The following is a 22,483-nucleotide window of genomic DNA, read 5'->3' as shown; positions in this document are numbered from 1 at the left end:
TTTTAAAATGAGGTGTTTATTTGCATCGCAGAGGGGTTCTTTCAGATGCCTCAGACTCATCCTGTCCAAAAGGAATTCAGTTTGGCTCTACTCTGAAATTTCTGAAGTCTTCACTGTTAACTACAAGGCCAAGAGCTGCCTCTCTTGCCTGGATCGTTTACAGCAGTGGCCTGAGTGATTCTTCCGACTCCCAGATCAAATCTTGAAGTCCAGACCCCTAAGTGCCACCACGGAGGCTGTCGTCGCCTGGCTTCTGCTGGATTCACCATCTGTACCTGCACCTTCCCACCCAGACCCTTGGTCCTGTAGCGCTTCTTCCCGGGGACGCCGCCTCTGCCCTGTGCCCGCCTCGCAGCCCTTTCCACTCCGTGCTTGATTGAGCAGCTCTGCTCATCCTTCAGTTCTCCACTGAGACACCAGTGAAGTGAATTCCAAACTTATACCGCCACTGCTGCATAGTTTGCTAAAAGCGTTCCCACTGCTGAGAGCACTTTCCTGCCCCGCTTGCTGGTTCTGGACTCAGCTCTGCCCGCCCCGAGCATCCTCATCTTCTCCACCTGGCACATAACTCCAGCTCACGGTGTCTGCCTGGGGTTCACCTCTCTTCCCGGGCGGGCCACACGCTCTGGGGCCAGAGACCAAGGGACCACCTTCCTGACCACTGGAGCCTCGGTTTCCAGGACAGTTCCGAGACATAACAGGCAGTCAGCAAAGTTTTGTGGAATGAATGAGGGTCTAAGGCTTTCTTTTAAATTGCAAGCGTTTCTAATGTATTTTAATAGCTACCTTTCAAATAAACCAACCGTGATGCAAATTCAGGTATCCTGACTGGGGGCGGTGTGTGTGTTTATAGATACCACGTTTTAATTTTAGCTGCGTTCAAAAACTCAAGGATATTAGATGGCACTGTCCTTTTGGGAAATGAAATTGATGCTGACACCCATTCAAAGATGTCGGGGTCTCAGGCAGGCCCAGTAAGTAGTGCCCTCTTTTCCTATCCAGGCTTTGACAGAGTTGGAAACTATATAAACAAAGTAAAAGTAGAGGCCAAAATACTTATTGGTAGAGGTTAAGTTGGAGGGCTCAGCTTGGGGTGAAGACCAAATGCTGACAGAGTCTCAGGGTTAGGCCGTGTCTCCACCCAGGCCCGGGCAGCACGGGGCCCACCTGGGGGCCTGGGTCTTGGGGAGCCGCTGTCCCATCAGGCCGGCCCCTCCACCTTGGGAGTGAAAGAGTTCCGGAGTTAACTAATCAAGCCCCAGCCAGGAAGACATGGGAAGAAGCCCTCCTTCCCTCTAGTGATTGTTTTAATATCCACAGTTGTTCAGCTTATGTTTCTCCAAATAGGTAAACCGTGGGGCAGGTTTCCTGGAGCCCCGTGAATGTTGGAAAACTCTTCCCATGAATGCTCTTTAGGTTTGGTGCTATCTGATGACGGAAGATGGGTGAGAGAGAGAGAGAGATTGAGAGAGAGAGAAGTGAACTCGGAACGTTACGCTGTGTTCCAGCGTTGCCTGAATTGAATTGAACATGAGTAGCTCTACTTCCAGACTCGCTCCTTGACTTGCTGGAGTCTGGTTTTCTACCCCACCTTCCTCTGTGTGCAGCCACCATCCTCATCCCCATACCCAGCTTAACTTTTCTTTATAAAGGTAGTATTCTGAAAGCATCATTAGGGAATCAGCAGTTTTGAAAACAGCGAGGGAGATCACTCAACTTCTTTCCCAACCAGTGGGACTTGCAGGTGATGGAACTTACCAGCCCCGATGGGGGGGCAGTGTTAATATTTACACTGACTTAGTCAACATTTAGGATTTGTGGATCCATTCGTAATGAAACTAGGACTTTTCCTTTGAAATTTTTAAAAGAATAAAACTCAAATTTCAAATGTCTCTGAAAGTCAGATGTTCCTTTTTTTTTTTTTTGAGAGCATATTAATTGGGGGGAAAAAAAGGTCATTGCTGCACAGACTCTAATCCTAAGGATGGAAATATATACGAACCTAGTCCCTCCCCCCGCCCCCCATTGAAAAGTTACTTTAGACCGTTTGTATGAAAGTCAGGATTCTGAAAACCCTTATTGTGGGGGAAGCACAATAAATGTTTCTGCAGCCCTCAAGCCCAGTTTGAGCTGGAGAGAATGAGATTAGTTAGCTCGCAGGGAGAGAGTGTCCAGGCCACTGGCCCTCTCTCCTTTGTGAGGAAGGTGACAGCTGAAAAGAGCCAGGATCCACCCAGTGACAGCAGTGACAGTTGAGCACAAAGAGTGGTGTGCTCCCAATGACCTCTGCCTGTCCTTGGTCCCTGCTCCTGCATCGATGAGTAGGGAAGGATGGAGTGGAGGGCGGTTGTTTCGGGTTGAAACTTTTCGCTAGATCTTCAGTTGTGCTTGGGGGCCCGGACTTCGACATTTTCCTCTTAGATGCTTTAATGTTCTTAGCCAGTTGATAAGAGTAAGACCTTCACTGCCCCAAGGATGTGCTCTCTGGAAATTAAATGCGATGGGGTAGTATCCTTTGTACGAATGAAAGGGAGCGCTGCCAGGAATGACCCCGAGACCCAGCTCGACCCCTCCCTAGCCAGTCAACCAGTGATTTCCACCAGCAGGTGGATTTATATGAAGTGAGAGGGCAGCTGAAAGGTGATCGCTGAGGTGATGCAGCAAAGGGCAGCGTAAGTGCCCAGCAGGAACCGGCTCTTCCTCAGGTCAGAATCAGGGCTTTGCTAGTGTTTCTGTAGTCTGATCGAACTTGGCTGCCCATTGGAATCACGGGTGGGATGCTCGGGCCCCAACCCAGAGATCCTGATTGGGTTGGATGGGCCCCATGCCGCATCAGTATTGCGGTCCCTCCGCTGTGAGCCTTTCAGCCCATGACCACTCTTCCTGACTTTTGGACTTGACGTTTTTCAAAAGTTAAACGGTATTAGGTAATTTCAGGAGAGATTCTGACTAGATCTAAGAGAGAGCTTATTAAACTCAGGAGACTCGGGCCATTTAGGGTTGTCGGCCTGGGAGAAACTTTGGTGAGAACATTGGAGCTACTGACGTTCCTGAAAGCTCCGAGGAGACACAGCGGGCTGAGTGTCCGCGGGTTCTGTGGACATGGAGGGCCAGCTGTGAAGGCCTTGAGCATCCGTGGATTTAGGTATCCTTGCAGGGGGGCTCGGTCCTGGAACCGGTACCCCAATGACTAGTTAGAACAAGGCTGGGGACGGGAGAATTGAACTCTGCTCCCTTTGGCGCTGGTCCGTGACGGTTCTCCCAGGAGGAGGATGAGGACAGAACTTTTGGGAAAAACAGTTAGTTATATCACACAGTCTCTCCAGACAGAGCTGTTGGGATGTGTGGCCAGGAGCCCAGAATGGAGTTACGGTAGGGATCCCTGCCCTGGTCCTCGGGGCGTTGGCCGCGTCTCCCCTGACGTTTGATCTTGGACACCAGACCCCCGGACTCAACTTCTTCGTTTTCATCCTCTTCCCAGCGCCAGCTACTCATTTTTATTCATTCACTCTCCCCTCCCCATAGCCTGCTTCGTGGGCCTTCGCCACTTTGGGACTCCAGCTACGTTTTCCTTTTCCCTTTCCTCTGGTTCATGTTTTATACCCACTATTTGTGTAGTTATGTGGACGTCGTGGGAGGGGATGATGGAGTGAGGTGGTGAAGACCAGAGGGGAGCGGGCCTTGAGAAGTAATGGGACTGGGGCCAGCCCCGCGGTTGATGGGAGTTAGGGGCTAGAGGGTCAGAGGTCCCACCCTTCAGCAGGAGGTCAGGGCAGCAGCTGAGCGGGGCTGACAGAGGGGCCTGAGCTTGCCCGTGTGGGCTGGCACTGACCGTTCACACGAGCTGGACGTGGCTGTCCAGGCAGGGTCTCTGCCCTTGACGTGTCCACGGAGAAGAGACGCCCCTTAGGTCAGGTGGTCCAGATATTTTGCTTGCTAAGGGTCAGCTTTTCTAAAGCTCAGCATTCTAGCTCTGCGAATATTGCTTATTTCACAAGAGGGTATTTTTTTTAAAAAATGGAATATCTTTATGTTGTTCTCTGTTTGGCTGAGAATTTCTGTCTTTTCCTTTTATTTAGACAACTTGGTGGAAAACTCTTGCCACTCTGCTAACTTTCAAGATGCCTAGCAACGTTTTATAGATAGTTTGGAACGTTTCTCTCTGATCAGTTTAGTGAAACCATAATAAATGGTTTTATGAAAAGCACCCTAGAGACAGTAAATCTTTCCAAAGAGTTTTTTCAGAATTCCTTAGTTTACAGAGCTACTTTTTAAAAAAATGTAATGTAGTCTGTGGGTCAGGCCTTAGAAGGAACACCCCTAGTTACTGTCCCGCTGATGCTCAGAATATCTGGAAAGGTGAGCTAATGTTTTAGCCACGGGCTGAATGCACGCAGCCTGGCCCAGGCCACAGCAAGGACCCCATGAACATGCCCCATCATTAGTGCTCCTGTTAAGCAAATGGATATTTCTTGACCCTCAGGAGGGGAGTTTGACCAGATAACTCAGTGTAACATTTTAAAGGCGTCTTTGTGAGAGAGTAGAATATTGGATTTTGAACTTTTTAGAAAACCATCTCCTTATTTTTCTTAAACGCGTTGTTTTTGTGGTGGTTATAAGCGTGTGAGATGGAATGTGATAGTTTATGCAGCCCTAGAGGAGACACGTCTTCAGAGTCATTTTGGAGCTGGCATCTAAGTTTCCTACGTCATTTGGATTTATTTACTTGCGTTAAGTTCAGCTCTAGGGTTGGGCCTCTTAAAACAGAGACTCTTGAGGTTAAGAATTACAAGGAACTGATTTTCTTCATTACTTGCAACTAAATTTGTCTCCTCTTCAAACAGAGACTCTTGAGGTTAAGAATTACAAGGAACTGATTTTCTTCATTACTTGCAACTAACTTTGTCTCCTCTTCTCTTTTTCTAAGTTGTACAACAGAAAAGTCTGAAATACAGCATTTAAGGAGAGAACGGCATTTTCACTTCAGTTTTTTTTTCTTTTTCTCTGAACACATGGAAAGGATAAACTGAAGTCTGAAGTATTCGTGCTCATTTTTATTTTATATAAGAAATTAGTCCTGTTGCCAGTTTCCCAAGGTTCTTTAAGGAATGGTTGAAAAGGTTCTGAAAAAGAACTTTTTTTCCCCTAAATTCTAGAAGGCTTATCAGCTGACCAAGCTTTTGGTCAACAATAAACATTCCTTTCTTTGATGATTCACCAAGTTTTTCTTAGCCTTCCGATGCCTTAGGGCCAGGAGTGTACAGACAGCATGATAAATCAGCTTTTGTTTTATTTTCATATATGAACCAGAGGCTATTTTGATTTAAGACCAACAGTCTTGACTCATAATAGAATATGACTTTTTTTTTAGACGTGAGCATTTTAGGTGGCCACAATTGTTTTGGAAAACAAGTGGCAGGTGGTCCCATTCAGCTTTACCAGTTTAGATGTGGTGTTTACCTCCCGAGATGGAGTGAAAGTAATTGTATCTGGCAGAGAGCAGAGTCAGATTGTCTTCACTGCTAATTATTCACTGACTTCCATCTATGCAGCTTCCCATTTTAATTCAGACAGTAAGTGTCTGCAAATGTCTGTGCTAAATATTCTCTCGCTATCAGACAGCCTCTAAGAGCGTGTGTGCGCGTCTGTGTCTAAGAATTGATAATTTCACCTCTTTCCCTTCTCTTTTCTCTGGTGGTTTATTTTCGGTAGTTAAGTTCGTGGAAACAGATAATTCCGTCATCTTTCCCCCCTGATTCTGGTGACCCCCTTTCCAGCACTGATTAGTGGGAAAGGGCTCAGTGCACTGAAGCAGGAGGACAGTCCCTCTAGAAGCACCCAGGGGAGTGGCCCTTCCTGGCAGGCGGGGCTTAGAGGCCTTGGCTGTTACCATTGCAACTGTGTTTATTTTCTTAAAGAAGAGTTTTACTTAGCATATGCTAGTAAATTAAACTCTCCATGACTTTGGAGTCAGGATCAGTTGGTTTTGTAGCCAGAGCCCATCAATCGTTTAAGGAGAAATAACCTCCATTCACTGACTGCCCGGTAAGCTTGGAGTTTTTTGTCACAAGCGCCCTGAAACATTTGCCTCTCTCATGTCTATCAGGGACCGTACCTTTCTGACTTTCTTAGACTCTGTCCTGTCGTGGCCTCACTGGGGAGACTAGAGGGCTGAGAGAAAGCCACGCTAGTGGATAAATTGCACTGAGAGGACTTAATGCCAAAAGGCGGAGGTGCTAGACAGCCAAGCAGGGCCAGGTTAGAGGTTAAGCCCGTGTCTGCCTGAAGACCCAGCTGGAGGTGGCCACATCCCTGCGCCCCGATGAGGGGTAGCTGGTCTGGGAAGGCCTTTGTGGCAGGTCCCCGCGCTCCCTGCTGTCCTGTCTGGTCCAGTGGGAACACCTGGCCCCTCTCCAGCACCTCCCCAGCCCACCTGGTCCCCTGCACCCGGGCAGATCTGGGGTAGAGGAGGAGGTGACAAGCAGCACAGGACCTGCTGGTCCCCGTGCTCAGGACTGATTCCAACCGCCTGCCGACCAACGTGGAAAGTTTCAATACTCTTTTTTTTTTTTTTTTTTTAAACTACATCCCTGAAATTGTAAACAGTTGAATTATTTTCCAGTTTGGTCAGGGAAGTAGAGAATCACATGCGAAATATTTTGGTAGTAGGCAGCGTTACTCATTTTTGTTTTACTAAGTCTTTCCATTCAAATACCCTTGGCTATTTTCTCATCCTTCCTATTTGGGATGAAGCCTTCACACAGGATGCCGGAGGGTCCAGCAGGGCCGAGAGGGCGGGCGAGCTCTCTGTCCTCGTCCCCAGAAAACAACCCACTCCTCTAAGTGAACCTGACTTACCAGCTTTGCCTTTAGGTAGCCCTTCGGCTTGATCATGGGTTAGTGCCTCTTGTTTGTGCTAAACTGTATTGAGGAAACCCTTACAAAGCACAGCCGTTCCTGTTTGTGTTACTGTGTTTTCAATGGGTGGATTTCAGTTCTCTCTTTCAGGGGTTACTTCTCACTCCAGTTTGCTTCCTCTGGTGCCTGGTAATGAATTTGCTGTTTGATACTGTGACTTTGGCCTGCCGTTAGTTGGAAGAGCTCAGCCTCTTCCACTGGAGGACCATTTTATCTTTTTTATGGTGGGGCACGTACAGGAGAAAGGCAGCAGTGACCTTGTGTGGGACAGCTTCTGTGGCCTGGGCCCGATGCTGCCAGCTCCACGGAGCCAGGCTCCTTTTCAGGAAGTAGGTAGGGCTGGGGTCTGAGTGAGCCTCCGACATCAAGTTCTTTGTGCTTTTTCTCTATACCTTCCTCTTTCTGGAAAAGAATGTGTATGAACTCAAAATGTCCCTCTTCCTCTAGCAACTGTGTTAATGTTGATGCTTTTACTGAGTTACATTTCTTTCTTCTCTTTCTCCTTCTTCAGTTTTTAAACTTCGGCTTAAATCGGTTACTTTCTCCACCCTCCAGTTGTGCACAAAAATAAATGGAGCCTTATGGAACCTCACTGCTCACACTGGTGACAGCCTCATTTTAGAGAAATCCAGAAGCGTCATGGGACTTCCCTGGTGGCGCAGTGGTTAAGAATCTGCCTGCCAATGCAGGGGACATGGGTTCGAGCCCTGGTCCGGGAAGATCTCACGTGCCACGGAGCAACTAAGCCCGGGAGCCACAACTACTGAGCCCACGTGCCACAACTACTGAAGCCCTCCCGCCTAGATCCTGTGCTCCGCGACAGCAGAAGCCACCGCAGTGAGAAGCCCATGCACCGCAACAAAGAGTGGCCCCCGCTCGCCACAACTAGAGAAACCCGCTCACAGCAATGAAGACCCAATGCAGCCCCCCCACCCCCCACCAAAAAAGCACGTCATGATGGGCATTCTTAAGATAAATTCTTGAGGCTCTGAATAGCTGTCCTGATAGAACCTCCGAGATAGGGATGGGAGAGTGTGGGAATGGGGACACGAGGACGGCGTCCTGACCCATTGTGTGGTCCCGTAAGGTGTCCGGGGATCTTCTTTCTCGGGGGGATGAACAGATGATGTTCCAGGCCTGCACGGGTCTTGCGTCCCTGGACTGTGGGTACTTTCAGGCGGGCCGTAGAGGCCTGCAGAGGAAGCCATTGCTTGTGCAGAGGTGAACTTCCTCTTTTGCTTGGGGGTCCCAATCGTAGAGTAGGTGAGTTTTGAGCTGCTGTAAGAGTGTGCACTTAGCTGCACAAGTATTGTTTCAGGAATTAGAAACTCTTTTTCCTTCTCTGAGACTCATGCTTTCCTAAGATAATGAATTTTCTGTCTTCCTATTCTGGTAACTCAAGCATTCCACTTTTATGAGTGAGAGTATATGAGCATTCTTACCAGTCTTGGGCTGGGTTCAGTAAAACTGATTTATTTTAAGATCACCTAGTGAAGTTGTGGAATTGTCAGAGAACAGAGGGAAGATCTAAGTGAAAAACAGCAAAGTCTGGAATCCAGTGGAAAATAGATCTTTGCCCAATTAAGTATCTGACAACTGGGTTATTTGTTAGTTATGCCAAGGGTATTTTTAGAATTCAGGATCTATCTCATCCTTAGGTTTCCAATTATTTTGATTCCCCAACAGACACTAAAGGATACAAGAGAAATGAGACTGGAAAAAAACAAGTTCTACAGAGATCAGCCCAGCTGAATCTTACTATGGTAATTAATTGGCAGAAAATCAATAATTCAGTGAGAAGTCTCAGCCAGTGGTGGCAAAAGACAATGCAGTGAATGTTGGTGAATTTGGGAGAATGTACAAGTATCAGTGAGCTAATTGCGTGAATTTACATACAGTGTGACTGTATTGTCACACAAGACTAGTCATTTGGGAAATTTTATAAGAGATTAACGGAGACCCAGATGTTTAAATTCTTTACCCATTTGCCTGTCTCTAAAGAGAAACCTCAATCAATGTGTATTTGGCTAATGAGTTAAAATGGAACTGCTTTTTTTTACATTATCATCTGATGGCTAAGAAATGTTAGTTTACCTGCTTTCTTTGTTTCTCAAGTTTGTTTCCTTGTGGGAGTTGCCATCTAGAAGTTCCTTCTAAAATGTTTTACCGTCAGAACCTTTTTATACTCTTGAAAATTATTGAGGACTCCAAAGAGCTTTTATTTATGTAACTTATAGCTATTGATCCCATTAGAAATAAACCCCAAGAGATTTAAAAAATCATTATTGAATTTAAAAAATAATAAATCTATTGCATGTTCATATAAATACCATTTTTATGAAAAGTATCCATTTTCCAAAACGAAAGAAACCTTATTGAGAAGAATGTTTTATAATTTTTTGCAAATACTGCTAATATCTGGCTTAGTAGAAGACAGCTGGTGTCTCATCTGGCATCTGCATTCATTCTGATATCACATTGTTTTGGTTCCCATGTATGAAGAAAGTACAGACTCACACAGATAATGTAGATGAAAAGAGGGAGTGTTTTAATTTCTTTTTAGATAAATGTGGATTCTTCTTCGATACTATGCTAAACAAGTGGTAGTTTCTTAAAGGTTGGTTGAGATGTAGATTCCAAAACCCTAGCTATGAACTTTTAAAACTCTGTTCATGATTTTGAATATCATGCATTGGTGATTTGGAAAATCTCACAAATGTTGATACATTTCATTGTGCAATATAAAAAAAAATTATATCACCAATGAGAAAAGTCTAAAGACAATATAGGGAAGCTGTCAGCTTCACAGTGGATGTGGACACACCAGTTTTCCAAAAGCCCAGTTTTTGCATGAAAATCTTGACTCTTATTTTGTCAGTGTTTTCCTTGAAAACAGGCCCGTTTTGTTTCTTTTCTATAAAATGTCTTCCAGAGAGCCATATCTGAATAATCCCAGTTTGTATATCGTGCTTTCAAGTAAAAAGGTGGTGTTTCTTGAAAAAGTGGCTCATTCACCCCACAGCTTGGTCTCACAGGTGCTTTCCCTGGAAACCCCAGCTGCATGCAGCGTGGGGCTTTTGCTGTGCGCTCCCCTTTCATCACACAGGATGTTGACAAGCACGCGCTCCAGGACCGTGCTTTGATAAAATTATTTGACTTCTTCATCAAGGACGTTGAGCGAGACCCCTCCGTTCATCTGTTGGTTCATTTTAACGGCGGTTATGCGATATGGTTACTAGTACAGTTTGGTGCCACTGCCTTGCTAAGGTGCTAAGGTACCAGCGGTTTTACATGTTGTTACTTCTGTGCCATGGATGCAAACAGGCAGGTAGTGTCTTAGAGTTATTATGAAAGTTTTTTTTAATGGATTTTTATTGGAGTATAATCGCTTCACAATACCGTGTTAGTTTCTGTTGCACAACAAAGCGAATCAGCCATATGCACTCATGTCCCCATATCCCCTCCCTCTTGAGCCTCCCTCCCATCCTCCCTACCCCGCCCCTCTAGGTCATCGCAAAGCACCAAGCCGATCTCCCTGTGCTATGCGGCTGCTTCCCACCAGTCAACTATTTTACTTGACACATCCCATTGAAGAGCCTCCAGGATGCCAGCAGGGCCACAGTTTACACTTTTGAGAACCGTTGCTTTATGGCCTTTGGGAAAGGTGCTGAATGCAGCAGGAGCTAGACCTGATTTGTCCTAATTGAGGAGTCCAGAAACGAGATGGATCATAGATGTCGTGCTGGGCAGTGTGCGGGTAGGCGAGGCGTTCACGTTGCTGGAGAGTGGAACTTTCACTGGGGACGTCAGCTCACGCATCCTGAACATCTAAATCAGTGCCTGGTACGTTACTCGAGAAATACAGGTGGTACTTGGAATAATGAGACTGAGAGTCATGGGTTTATAAATTCAGTGGAGTTTTAAAAGATCAAATTCATCAAAGTCTATATTTTTCTTGTATTATAAAGGTAACAAAAAAGTTGACAAATACCAGTCGCATAGCCCCTACCGTCCCAGGCTCTCCTGTGATACCATAGCCTTCCTTGGTCCCCTGGCCTTTGTAGGTCTGTTTCCCATTCCATCGAGGTCCCTGTCCCAGCTGTGCAGAGCCACTCCAGCAGTAGTAATTGCAACATTTGTCAATTTTAGCTTCAAAAGCCGACAGGTGTTTTTCCTGATGGGGAGATGCGCCCCAGCGTACAGGACAGCGTCAAGTTGGTAATGAGGTTAATTCTGCTGTGTGTGACAGTGTCATTCACTCCCCGTGTTCCCAGTGCTTTTGCTTTGTGGTTAGTGGTTAGGCAGTTTACTCTGCTTTCTGTGTGTGAGGTTTCAGAAGTGTGTTGTTCTTGGGTGTTTCCAGAAGAGGGAGGTTCCTCTGCCTAGAAGAATACCTTGTCGTGTCGATCAATGCTTTTCTTTGTTCTACCTTAAAAGAAGTTTATCTTGGTAATAGTGAGGACTAATTTATACTTTTATGGGTTAGAATTACCGCCTTCGGACGTGTGTGTGTGTATACACACACACACACACACACACACACGCACGATATATACATATGTATATGTATATATAAATAAATAAAGTCACTCAGGATGGCTGGTTACTTGTGAGTTTGTATTTCGCTCCATTTTATTTTTCTCTTCAGTTCTCTGATTTTGTGTGACGATTTAGGGTGCTCTTCCTTCGAACTGGGGAGACTCAGATTGGAGTAAGTCTTGTTAGAGCCTGCTGAGATGAGAACTGATTTCCTTCCCCTGCACATCCCATTGGGAATCCCCAGTCATAGAGGCATCGTGGAGATAAAATGATAATGTCTACATAAAATGAAAATGTCTGACGAAATATTAATAAATACCTTATTGGACGTCTGCTCCTGAAGATGTGGATGAGAGAAACCTGGACATTCTGTTTTACAACTGTCTTTTGAGTTGATTTCGCGGTGATAGAGACAGGACCCACATGATCGAGCAAATAGCAGAGGATGGTGTGGGCAAAACTGCAGCCCCTGTCGCAGCCCCATCACTGTTCTGAGCAAACAGACAAGGTTTTGAGCAGGAACTGAGTCTTGCGTTTTGCTTTCATGTGGGATTTTTCTGGATTAGCTGATGAAGCCAAGCTCAGTAAATATTATCTTCGTTTCCTGTTGGCCTTTTGTTTTGAAATATCATTCCAGTTCTATTCCCTCCATAGTTTTCTTTCTAGTACTATTATTATTTTTGCAGAGTAGAGGTACCACCTTTTCCAATCTTCCTCACTATGTTTTTCTTACTTTGAGCCCGTGAAATATTTCATTCAATTCAGCAGGCCGGTGAGAGGTGTGTGAAAGTCAATAGCTGTCTTACTACCAAGCCCGCATCTTTGCTTTCTGCCATTTCTACAAACCCTGTGATTTGCATGGTCTGTACCAGCATCCTCTCCTCTCTGCTTTTTTCCCTTATCAGGTTATTAAGATGAAGGGAACCTTGTGTTGGAGAAAGAGTTTCCCAGGACGGGTTTTCTGCCTTTGTTCTCGTTGTGTTGTTTCACTGTAGTACTTATTTACTCTTTTATTTGTGAGCAGGGGCTCAGGTGTCAAGCTGTTGGCCCCTTTGGAGTGGAAAGACATTTTGGAGGTGAGAGAAATAGTACGGAAGAGAGAGGAGGAGAAGGGATATGAAAGAACAAAGATTATTCCTCTTGCATCACTTTCCGTTTATGCAAAATTCTCAACCTTTGACCTGTCTCCCACCCACCCCCTCCAACCGGCACCCCACTTTACTTAGACAGAAACTGTACCTCTTCACGTGTGCTTGTATAATACGGCCTGGATTGTTCTGTGGCGCTATGATGACCACTTCCATAGATGAGTTTGTAAAATACCATTTTTTATTGGGGAAAGTACAGAGACTTAGCTAGAAAATAAGCCTCAGCCTCTAGAAAAGTATACTTTGCTGACTGTATTTATAAGAACGGTCATCTAAAGATCCGATACATTGGACTGAGAAAGTTGATACAAGTTATGTTTTCTTGAATACAGGGGATAACCTAAATGGATGGGTAGAGGGTATTCCCTTTTATTACATTTCAAATGGCTTCATTGTATTTTTTCTCCAAATTGTGTACCAGTTACAGGAGTTAGCTTTGTATTTTCTGTTTTTATCTATATAAAATAAAGCGCTACATCTCTGTTGAGTAGATAAAGAATTGTTTAAAATCTGAACAATTTGAAGTAATGGGGCTTAAATGAAATACGTCCTTACCACTTAGTAAACATTTGATGCATATCAGCCGTCATACTTTCCTTCCACCCCGAAACATGACAACATAGGTATTGTGTGGCTTTGCGCTCGCTGTCAGATTTATTTCTTTTGTTCTAGATGTGGTCAAGCCTATAATAGACAAATCTATACCGATTTATTTTCCGTCCCTCATTTTCTGTCTGGTTTGCCCAGCTCATCACAGATTTCCATCTTGTATATTGTGTTAGTAATAATTTAAGTATGATTCAAGAAATTCATCTGTCACTGGGTTCTAGCCCTTTCAGTGTAGGAAAACAGAGACAGCACTACTAGCAAAGTTATCACTTGGGGCACTTTTACCTTGTATGGACACCAGTAGTCTTTTGTTTGAATTTAGACTTTTTTTATTTTGGTCATGCCACATGGCCTGCGGGATCTTAGTTCCCCGACCAGAGATTGAACCCAGGCCCTCGGCAGTGAAAGCGAGGGGTCCTGGACCTCCAGGGAATTCCAGTAGACTTTCTTAGCTTATTATGATGGCTAATTGTACTTGTTTTCAAAATAGAGAAGGTACTTGAATTTCACAAATTTGTTTTATTCTTTCCTTTCTTCATTGATTTAATAACTACTATTTCATAATAAAGGATCCCCCAGTCTTAAAATGACATCATTACATCATTACATTAGAACTGTGTTCAACCTGTAGAGAGTGTAGGAAACCACAGGACTGTGCACGGGCTCCATTTGGTCACGGGTGCTCCCAAGGTTGGATCAATGTTCAGCTCTTAAGATAACGAACATAATTCGTAGCAGCACTGTTTACAATAGCCAAGACATGGAAACAACCTTAAATGTTCACCAACAGATGAATGGATAAAGAAGGTGCGGAATATATACACAATGGAATATTACCGGACATAAAAAAGAATGAGATAATGCCATTTGCAGCAACATGGATGGACCTGAGATTATTATACTGAGCGAAGTTAAGTCAGAAAGAGAAAGACAAATACCATATGATATCATTTATATGTGGAATCTAAAATGTGACACAAATGAACCTTATCTATGAAACAGAAACAGAATCACAGACATAGAGAACAGACTTGTGGTTGCCGAGGGGGAGGGGGAGGGGGAGGGATGGATTGAGAGTTTGGGGTTAGCAGATGCAAACTCTTATATATAGAATGGATAAACAACAAGGTCCTACTGCATAGCACAGGGAACTAGATTCAATATCCTGTGATAAACCATCATGGAAAAGAGTATGTACATATATGTATAAATGAGTCACTTTGCTCTACAGCAGAAATAACACAACACTGTAAATCAACTGTACTTCAGTAAAGTATAAATTTTAAAAAAGGTAGCGAACATAAGTCGCCACTTTAAGGAATGACATTTTCTTATTTGTAATGTCTTCCTTGTCTACATGCAGATGACAAAGCAAACTAGCCAGTGATCATGGAAGAACCTGTGCAGGTGTGCACGCCAGGTTCAATGTCCTATTCATTTATTTTTTTGCTGGATAGGTGTGCTTGTGGGGATGCACATGCATTCGTCACGTACGTCTTGCTGCCAGTAACATTGTTCCTGGCTCCCACATTAAAATTATATTATTATTCGTTACGTTTTACACACTGGGTCGAGGAGAGGGGTGTTCACCAAACAACGGCAGGACTTTTTGCTGGTCCACCATCTCCCTAAGCAATCTGAAAAACTACTCTCTGTGGGGGCGGCAGGACAGAGACCTGGAAGGATGGCTGGAGAGATTGCCGGCGGCTTGGTTGCCATGGCTGAGAGTTTGGACTCTGTGGTGTTTGTGGGGCAGGTCGAGCTTTTTCGCTTTAATGAGCACGGGTGTATTGGCTCCCAAGAGCCTTCCTTATTTATCTTATTTGTGGAAAATACTGAAAGAGCCCAGAGTACTTCCTCCATCACATCAAGGCCATCCCAATAGTCATGGTAATTTAGTTATTTCCTCTTCAAAGTTCAGAGAAAAATTAATGTCATAAATTTATGGGGAAGGGATACAGACTTTGAATTAATTGTACCATCATCGTCAGCAAATGTAAGCTCTCCTGCTTGTGATTATTTGTTTCCCCAACTATTCATTGATTACCTGTTATGCCTAAGGCTTCTGCTCATTAAAAACTCACAAGTGAATTATTTGTAAATAAATCACATATGAGGCGGACTGAAAAATGTTAGTTTAGAGCAAAAGCAAAAGGTACAAGTAATGACCTTTGGGAGGCATAGAGAGGAAGACACTGTCTAGGAAGTTTTTCTCGAAAACGTTTTCCCCCTGGAAATGTCTGAGAAAGCTTTGTGACAGTGAAGGCTGCTGGGTATATTGGGTGATGGGAACATCTTGATAAAAGGGACCAAACCAGGAGACCTTGGAGGGTGGGGGGTGGTGGTATATTTATTTGGGAAAGGTCATATACTGTATGCTGTGCTTGTCAGGTCAAAGGTGCTTGTCTCCACCTTATGGACTTATTTGAAGGCTATTTCAAGATTGAAGTTATGCATGGTGCAGTTTTGAATAGGTGTATTCACCTGGGCCGTTGGTTATGCGCGACAGAAACCCAACTTAAACCTTCTTAGGCAGCAAAAGAAAGGTCCAGTAACTGGGATGTCTGGGAGTAGCATGCTTTAGACACTGTTGGATCCAGGGGCTCCAGCATTGGCCCAGAGACCCTTTCTGCCTTGTACCTTGACTCCCTTTCTCTGCTTTGCTGAGTTCTTCAGCCCTTCCCATGGGGTCAGCAGGATGGCGGCCAGCAGCTTCCATTCTCCTGGCCTAGCATCCTCAGCGGCAACCGACTTCCATCTCCCGAGATCCCTGCATCATCGTAGAAAAGATGTAGGCGGCTCGCTTCGGTCCTGCACCCTGATCTAGCCACTGATGTGGTGGCAGGGAGGTGCCCTGAGCGGCCCAGGGGCAGGGGGTTCCGCCCAGAGCCAGAAGAGGTGGTGCTGAGCAGACAGACCCTGCGGCTCCATGGCTCAGGTGGCACAGGAGGGCACGTGAGGGAGGACAGGGCTGGTACCCAGGTTGGGAGCAGGGGTGGGCGGGGCGGATTGCGGGAAGGATGTGAACTCTCTTCTGTACGTTGAGTGAGAGGTGCTGGCGGGTCATTCACGTGGCCGTTGGCTGATGGGGCACAGAGAGATGGATAAGGCTGGCCTTGTCCCCAAACAAACCATTGATGATAGAGGTAGGCGTGGAATAGGCCAGCCCACGGAGGAGGAGATGGATATTAGGTTGAATCACGAGCTGCTTTTTCAGGTCAGCGATGCAGAGTATTGGTGATTTCCTGTGGCTCATCCTGTGCCGTGGGAATTCCGGTTGGAAACACCCAGTGTTCCTTCTTTAGGCACACAGCTACCCCCGTTCCTGCTCTCAGCGGCTCTCAAGTCTCTGAGGACGGCTTTTTCTTTTCTTTTTCCTTGCCTGACTTTTCCCTTCTTTCCCCTCCTGCTACCCCTCCCTTCTTTCTTCTCTTTCTGGGAACTATTCTTCAGGTGCTTTGAAAGCACAAAGCACAGTGCTTAGTACTGGCTATGCAGTCATGAACCAGACCTGGTCCCTGCCCTCCTGGAGTCTAGAGTCTAGACACAAAAGCACCGTGTTTAGGGCCTGATGGAATTCTCTCAGAGGAGCCGTGTTACAGGGCTGGTGGAGTTCTCTGTGAGGTGTGGGGAGGCATCCAATCCTAGATGCTTCCTGACTCCCCCTTGGGCTGCGATGGAGGAGAGGAAGGCCTGCCTGAAAGTTGGATAGGTTTGTACCTTCCTGACAAAATTGAGGGGCGAAGGGACAGAGCTCGCCCTGCCCCCTGACTCTCCACACCTTGGCTGTGGTCCAGCTGCTCAGTGCTACCTGCTCTACCCTTTTCTTCCCCATTTCTCTCCTCCCAGGTACAATGTGGCCTCCTCCTTGGACCCCTCACAGTACCTACTAGAGACGTCTTCCATGATATTCTTTGGACACTTGGTCCCCATCTTCTGTGGAGAGGTTGGCTCCCTCTGTTAGGCAGAAAGCTTCAGGTGGCAGCAACTCCTACAGGGACAGCGTTTAGGGAAGGGTTGGGCGCCGGAGGTGCTAAGTAAATATTGTTAAAGTACCTTCGAAGGGGCTCTGTTTCCAGTTTCTTTCTCCCTTCTTACCTCTACCCAACTTAAAAAAACCACCAGAGTACACATACAGTGGAATATTATTCAGCCTTAAAAAAGTAGGGCATCCTGTCCTGTGTGACAGCGTGGATGAACTTGGAGGACGTTATGCTCAGTGAAATAAGCCAGACACAGGAGGACAAGCACTGCGTGATTCCGCTTAAAATCATCAAACTCAGAGTACAGAGTAGGATGGTGCTTACCACGGGCTGGGCAGGTGGGGAACTGGGGGGCGGGGGTCACTGTCCAATGGGTATAAAGTTTCAGTTATGTACAAGGAATAAGTTCTAAAGCCTGCTTTACAGCGTCCTGCCTGTAGTCCACAGTATTGTATTGTGCTCTTAAACATTTGTTGAGACGGTAGATCTCATGTTAAGTGGTCTTAGCACAATTTAAAAAAAAAAAAAAAATATATATATATATATATATATACACACACACACACACACACAACAGCCACCAAAGAAAAAAACAAACAATACTTGAGTGACAGCAGTGCTTTATGTTGGGCCAAACTGAAATCACAGAGGGAAATATCTCCGTGAGAGGCAGTCCCACCCATGTTGAGAGTCTCATGGCGCTGACCTGATTGGCAGTGAAAACAGACCCCTCCTAGTGGGCAGACATCAAGGTTTGTAACATAGTTTAAAGCTGAGCTGACATCTTGTCCACGATTTAGACAGCAGCGTAGAAGTAGACCTTCAAATAGATTGGACACTGCTTTCAGAGACCGCCAAGGCTCCGTGTGTGTGTGTGTGTGTGTGTGTGTGTGTGTGTGTGTGCGCGCGTGCGTGCGCGCATCTGTCTATCTGAGTACAACTATTTGAAGCAGTTAAGCCCGGTTACTGGCGCTGGTGAGTGGTCGCTGGCGTTGAACATTGGGCATTGACAGGTGAGCTGGTATCCAGAATGCATTTCCTGGAGCAAATGGCATGATCTACAGAATCCCCCGTGTTTCAGAAGTTCTCTCCTGATATGATAAGCTCCTTGAATCTGGCCCTGGGCGCACATCCGCGTGGACTGTGCTTCTGGAGTGGGTGAGGTCTGGGTTCGGGTTCCTGGCCTAACGCTGATGGGGAGGTGTGACTTTGCCTCATGGATCTGGGGGAGGTGCTCCTTCCTGCTGGCCCGGATGCGGGGAGAGGTGGTACCCCTTGTGCACGTCGCCAAAGGTCACAGGTGCACGGACAGAAATCAGCGCCGACCACTTTGGCCCCTCGGAGACATCTCATCATTTTGAAAGGAATTTTTATTTTTAGGACAAAAAAACGAGACTAAAACTTCGCCTTTCTTGCCTGCCCTGAGTACTAGCAGGCATGTCCTAAGAGTCGACGGAGAAACGGTGAGTTTTTGAGCTGGAGGGAGTATTTGTATTCTTCTCAGTGGAAAGAAAATACTTGCCGTCACCTTCTCAGAACCTGGATTCACTGGGGAAACAGCTGAAGAACCTGCTGGTCGGGACACAGGGCCAGGCCTCTGTGTGTCTGCAGATCTGGTTTTCCGGCAGAGCTTCCTGTTGAGGTGTGAGGTGCCTCTCTGAGCAGCGGGGCGGAGGCGGGTGGAGGAGGGTGGTCCCTCTTCCTTAACACTCTGTGACGGCCCCAGCCCTAGGTCTGCTGCTTGGGAAGCCTGCTCTGCAGAAAATGCTCTCTTTTTTTCCTCCAAAGCCAAAACAATTGCTAGTTGCCTCATATAAACCACCTGCTTGGTAGGAAATGAAGCAGAACTCTGGAGTCCCCAATGCCACTCGGAGGATTTGTGGTTTCCCTTCCTGTCGATAAACAAAAGCCGTTGGTTAAAGGAGCAGGGCATTAATTGTTTCCAGGATGTTTGCTGTAACAAAGGAAGGAAAAGTGCCTTTTACAGAGTTGCATTCATTGTGTGAGGGGTATTACCACAAAATTGAAAGCCTCTCTGCTGGATAAGAGAAATTAACTACATGATACTTAGTCATGAAACACAGACTGTTTAATCAGTAGGATTTAAAAAAATTTTTTTTTAAATTTAATTTATTTTTTTATACAGCAGGTTCTTCTTATTCATTTTATACATATTGGTGTATATATGTCAATCCCAATCTCCCAGTTCATCCCACCCCGCCACCCCCAATCAATCAGTAGGATTTTTAAAGACTTATTTCATAAACTAAAGTTGAGGGTTTTATAGTAGATCAGCATAAAAAAAAACCTGTAGAAAACAGAGAGCCTCTTCAGAGAAGAAAAGATGATGCCTAAAACTTTGAAAAATAGTGATGCTTAGAGGACTTGAATTTTTCTTTTTTAATTGTACAAGTGCATGTTTTATTAGCAAGAAACATTTATCATTTGTAGTGCGGGGTTGCGTCTGCCATGTAGGCTGCCCCAGGGTGCTTTTTGGTGTATGGAGTACTATGCCTGGGTGCCCTGGTGGGTGTGCTCCAAGGTAGAGACTTGACTGTCTCCTTCACTAGCTCCTGACACAGGAGCTAATGACCAGGACACAGTCGGTGGACATTTGCTGTGTGGACGAATGCTTGGGTGGATTTAATACATTTAGTGAAGGTTGAAAGCGTACCGTAAGATACCCATTAATATATTATTTTCTGATTGCTTGATGTTAGGAAACCTTTTTGATGAATGCTAGTTTTGAATTGTGGTAAGATATATATAACATACATTTTACCATTTTAACCATTTTAAGTGTACAGTTCAGTGGCATTATGTTCACATTGTTGTATACAGCCGTCACCACCATCCATCTGGAGCATTTTCCTCTTCCCAAATAGAAACTTTGTACTCATTAAACAATAACTCCCCGTCCCCCCCTCCCCAGCTTCTGGCAACCACCATTCTACTTTCTGTCTCTATGAATTCGACTCCTCTGGGGACCTCATATAAGTGGAATCCTACAGTATTTGTCCTTTTGTGACTGACTTATTTTACTTAGCATAATGTCCTCAAGGTTCACCCGTGTTTTAGTATGTGTCCCAATTCCCTTCCTTTGAAAGGCTTGATGATACTCTGTTGTATGGATAAACCATAATCTGATGGACACTTGGGTTGTTTTTACCTTTTAGCTATTGCAAACAGTGCTGCAATGAACAAGGGGGTACAAATATCTGTTTCAGTCCCTGCTTGCAGTTCTTTGGGGTATATATCCGGAAGCAGAATTGCTGGATCATATGGTAATTCTAGGTTTAATTTTTTTATTTTTATTTTTTGAGGAACCCACCATACCATGCTTTAGATTTTTAAGCTCAGAATGGCTTGTATTGGCTGCACAAGTTTTGTCAGTGAGAATTTCTTTCCACTCCCTCCCCCCTGCACATAATCTTGAATTCAGCTACAGTTGAAGGACTAATAATAGTACATCTTCACCCACTGTTTCAATGTTTCATAAAAATTGAGATTGCAAAAGGTGGGCTTTCTAAAGCCAAGGCCAATTATACCCTTCTTGATAGGTCACCCTATGGTGTATCAGGGACACAGGTAATACTGTGAGGGGGACAAGAGAGGTAAACTGGACTTGGAGGTGTGTGTCTTTTGCAGGCAGCAGAGAAGCCCAGTCAGTGACGTTTCATCCAAACCGCGCACTTGCATTGTTGCATCCTGGGTCTGTCCAGTGTCACGTGGGAGAGTGGGCCCCAGCCACTTTGCTCCAGTTTAGTTTGCAGAAATTCTCATGATTCCTATTTGAAAAAACGGATGTAGGGCTTCCCTGGTGGCGCAGTGGTTGAGAATCCACCTGCCGATGCAGGGGACACGGGTTTGTGCCCCGGTCCGGGAAGATCCCACGTGCCGCGGAGCGGCTGGGCCCGTGAGCCATGGCCGCTGAGCCTGCGCATCCGGAGCCTGTGCTCCGCAACAGGAGAGGCCACAACAGTGAGAGGCCCCCGTACCACAAAAAAAAAAAAAAAAAAAAAAAGGATGTAGTGAAAGATCTTAGGAGCCAGGCCAACTTGAGTTCATGCCCCGCTCTTTGTGACTTGCTGACTTTGGGCAAGTAACCAGTCCTTAGAGCACCAGTCTCCACTCCAGGAGGGCAGAAAGGCTGGATTTTTTTTCTTTCCTCTTTTTTTTATTTATTGAAGTATAGTTGATTTACAGTGTTGTGTTAATTTCTGCTGTACAGCCACGTGACTCAGCTGTACATATATATTCATTCTTTTCTTTATGTTCTTTTCCATTATGGCTTATCACAGAATGGTGAATATAGTTCTCTTGGATTTTTTTTTTTTTTTAAGATGATTGTGGGTTTGGAAATGACACACGTAAAGTATTTAGTAGGGCGCCTGGCACGTAGTGCTGTGTGCCTAATACTGGCCACTTCTGTTCTTCCAAGCAGATGCCGTCTAATAGAAGTTAGTACCGGAATAGCCGCCTGGAGCAGCAGTTCTCAACGTTTTGGTCTTGGGCCCCCTGGAAACTTAAAAATTACTCAGGATCCCAAGGAGCTTTTGATTATGTAGCTTATCTCTACTGATACTTACGATATTAGAACTAAAACTGAGACATTTAAAAATATTTCTTAATTCATTTAAAATGGCAATAAGCCATGTACATCTTATCATAAATAAATACCTTATGAAAATCACTGTTTCCAAAACCAAAGGAATTAATGAACAGAATGGCCTCGTTTTCCATTTTTGCAAATCTCTTAACTATCTGGTGTCGGAGTATAAGCTAGATCCCTCTCTCTCTTTACACCATGATGTGTCAGCCTGTGGGAGACTCTGCTGCACTTGGTGTCCTGGTGAAGATGGCTTTGACCTGTGGACCCCCGGAAGGGTCTTGGGAACCCCCCGGGGCCTTAGATCATGCTCTGAAAGCCGCTGAGCAGGAGTTTTCCTGTGGGTCTGAGCTAGGTCTCTTTCCTCTCCTGCAGAATCTTGCTCTTGGCCGTGTGTGCAGGAACTTGCTGCCGCCGCCAAGGTAAGCCAGCCAGGAAGGCCGGACCTGCAGAGCCATCCTTACCCCAACGCTGCCTCCAGCTTGAAAATGGGCTTACGTGTCCCATGCATGGGCTTTTCAAAAAGGATTGTTTCTGTTCCCCTCAGCTTGTGGATTGAATGTTCTTTTTTTTTTTTTTTTAAGATTCTATAATTTATTTTTTATTTATTTATTTTTGGCTGCATTGGGTCTTCATTGCTATGCACAGGCTTTCTCTAGTTGCAGTGAGCGGAAGCT

At 45.3% G+C, this 22,483-nt stretch overlaps 1 protein-coding gene and 1 pseudogene across 3 annotated transcripts in view; one reads left to right on the top strand and one right to left on the bottom strand.

Annotated features, from left to right (window-relative positions):
- SIPA1L2 (signal induced proliferation associated 1 like 2) overlaps positions 1-22,483 on the top strand; it is a 220,841-nt gene that overhangs the window by 27,486 nt on the left and 170,872 nt on the right. Inside the window, exon 1 of one of the 3 annotated variants that reach the window (XM_029245526.1) lies at positions 18,332-18,660. The exons of the other annotated variants lie outside the window; for them this stretch is intronic. The gene's annotated coding sequence lies outside the window, so the exon portion shown is untranslated. Of the gene's footprint in view, positions 1-18,331; positions 18,661-22,483 lie in introns of those variants that run through there. 3 annotated transcript variants of the gene reach the window in all.
- LOC114883247 overlaps positions 1-22,483 on the bottom strand; it is a 97,514-nt pseudogene that overhangs the window by 29,441 nt on the left and 45,590 nt on the right.

Source organism: Monodon monoceros, unplaced genomic scaffold, assembly GCF_005190385.1.
Source record: "Monodon monoceros isolate NGI ecotype Baffin Bay Population unplaced genomic scaffold, NGI_Narwhal_1 Super_Scaffold_4, whole genome shotgun sequence".
NCBI lineage: Eukaryota > Metazoa > Chordata > Mammalia > Artiodactyla > Monodontidae > Monodon > Monodon monoceros.
The sequence above is the reverse complement of the archived record's forward strand: the minus strand, read 5'-3'. Positions and strand labels throughout refer to the sequence as shown.